Here is a 2,730-nt window from a genome sequence, read left to right on the forward strand (position 1 = left end):
AGCGACTCTGTGCCTGGCTTGAGGAGGGGCTTCTATCAAAGCTGACTAGTCAGATGATTTTGGCTTTAAAAAATGACCCCAGTGTTTCCTGATGCAAACGTAGAGCAGTTTCAGTGAGATGGATGCAGCAGCCACCTGCTTCCCCCAAAGAGCCATCCCCGTGCGTCCCCCTGGCCAGCCTGCTCACCCAGCTCAGTTGTTTCCTCTGGCCCTAGGTTGGGGCTGTTCACCTGCCCACACTCCTTGCCCTGGGCCTTTGATAATTACTCTTCATACACATGATCATTTCTCGTTGTTAGAATCATGGGTGGCACCCAAGCAGCCATTCATGGATGGGAGGGGACATGGTTCTGTTCCTGGGCTCTGAGATGAGCTGGAGAGCTGGTTTCCCATTCAAGTCTCTGGGTAATTTAGGCCACGGCAGTGAGTGCTGTTCACGGCAAATGAAGACGTGTAATTCCTTTTCTTTAGTTTTCTACAGGCTCAGCTCATCACAGATCTCTTTTGACTTCTCAACTGCACAGCCTGATCCTCCTTCCCTCCCCCCCCTTTCTTTCTACTGGATTGAGTGCAGGCTTTGAGAAAAAGCTGTTTTGTTTCCTAGTTTCATAAATATAAAGTAAAACCAGGCCACTCACGTTTCCCATGCCTCTGTGCGAGCCATTTGTGTCCTTAAAAACCCTGGCAGGTGAGTAACAAAAGAAAATGTTGCTATGGCTTTCTTTTTAAAAAAATCTCACATGCAGGTGGGGTGGAAAGAAAGCCACGCTGGGCCTTTTCTTTCTGGTGTTGGCCAGGGCTCCACTTCAGGCTCCCAACGCTGGAACCTTCTATCTGCCCGTAGCCCTGCAAGGCGGGTCTTCTCAGCCCCATTTTTAAAGGCAGTAAGTAGGATGCTCCCCTGAAACCCCACAGCAGGGAAAGGGCTGAGCTGGATCCAGATTGGCCTGACCCCATCCCATTGGACCCACTGTGTGCTGAAGGGACCTTCAGATCTGTGCAGTTTCTGGGTTTTGTTTTGGTGGGCAGGGGGGTGCCTCCCTGGCTGTCACCCAGAGGTGGGCACTGGCACACAGAGAACAGGCTCTGAGTCTCAGGGCCCCTGGTGGTTTGGTCTGGGACTTGGCTCCTGGCAGGTCACCCCCAGGCACTTCCACTGCATCTGTGTCAAAGGGAGTTAGAGGGACCTGGGTGCCACTGCCTGGCTGTGGGACTTGGGGAGGGATTCACCTCTTTGTTCTTTAGGTGCCTGTAAAATGTGTGCTTTGGGCATGAAGTAAGAAAAGGGATATACAGCACCCCAGTCGGCATGTGGTGAGGGGGTGCTCAAATATGGTAGCCCCTGGGAGGGGACTTCTGTGTTACTCTGCTCCTCCCCCTTCCCGCTCCCCTTCTTCCTGTTTTCCAAGAGTGGAAGGAGGGAGTGAGACCCTCACAGCCTAGAGACAGCGGTGCGGGAAGCAGGTGTCTCACAGCGAGAAGTGAACATTGACTATAAGGTCAATTGGGAAAAAAAGGAGACATATGTACTACTATTTGTAATACTTTAAACAATAAATAAATAAATAGGAAAGCAGCCAGAATTTTTAGCTTAAATATTGGAATATAAACAAGTATAAAGAAATAAATATTTCTCATTTTTTACATGGTTTAAACAAACAAAGAGAAACAAACAAACAGAAAAGAAAGAAAGCAGCTTTCTTTGCAGGGTCCTGCTGCCTGTGCCTGAGGCCTTTAGTTTCCAGTGAAGATGGACAGCAGAGGGCTGCCGCGTGCCCCGGCCTGGCTGTGGCTGCCTGGGATTTCGTTTTCCACTGGGGCTTGTATCTTGTCAAGCTCGTCAAAAAAATCAGTGAGCTACAAGGACTGACTTATATTAGATCAACTGACAGAGCTTCCAGGAAATTTGGTGCTAAAGCCACTTTATGCAGCCATTCTCTCTAAATCCGAGGTCAGATCATCAGAGTTCTAGTCTATGGTCAGCCACTTGGAAATTCAGTGCATGGTGGGAAGTCAAATATTTCACTTAATCACTGTTAGATTCGGTGCCATTCTCAGCCCCAATATTAAGAGTATATGGAGGTGCAGCTGAGGCCTGTTCCTGACTGGCCTTGGCCGTGTAGGGGCTCTGAGGTTGCAGCCCCGGGTGGTGGGTCTTCTTGTGGCGGTTGAGCTTGCTGCTGTGGGCACAGGTGTAAGGACACTGGTCACAGGCATAGGACCGCTCGCCGCGTGCAGGCGCAGGTGCACCTTGAGGTTGCTGAAGGAGCTGAGGGTCTTCATGCACACAGCGCAGGTGGGGCTCCGCCGGGGGAGGCTGTTCGCCCCGGAGCCCTGGGCCTCCACTTCCTGCCCCACCGCTGCTGACCTTGCTGCAGCCACCTCTGCCAGGCCCAGCAGCGGGGTCTCTGGGGCCTCGGATTCGGTCCGGTAGATGGACAGTCCATGGTCCCACTGGGCATGGCGCAGCAGTGTCCAGGCCTCGGTGAACTGTTGGCCGCAGCGGAGGCAAGTCAACGCCTTCAGGTTCTCCAGTTCTGAGTCCGGCAAGAGCTGGGGCCTCGAGAGGGCAGACAGCCCTGCTGCTTGTGGTCCACGAAAGCCGTGATGGCCTCCAGCGGGAAGGTCTGCAGGCAGAGGCTGCAGGTCAACGTATCTGTGTTTGTCAGTCCAGGGCTGGCGGTCGTGAGGATGAGGGACCAGAGAAGTCCACGGCGCCGACTGGTTCTG

At 52.8% G+C, this 2,730-nt stretch overlaps 1 pseudogene; it reads right to left on the bottom strand.

The window, feature by feature from the left end:
• Positions 1–2,026: 2,026 nt before the first annotated feature.
• Positions 2,027–2,730, bottom strand: part of LOC107181758 — a 2,827-nt pseudogene continuing 2,123 nt past the window's right edge.

Source organism: Myotis davidii, unplaced genomic scaffold, assembly GCF_000327345.1.
Source record: "Myotis davidii unplaced genomic scaffold, ASM32734v1 scaffold733, whole genome shotgun sequence".
NCBI classification, from domain to species: Eukaryota; Metazoa; Chordata; class Mammalia; order Chiroptera; family Vespertilionidae; genus Myotis; species Myotis davidii.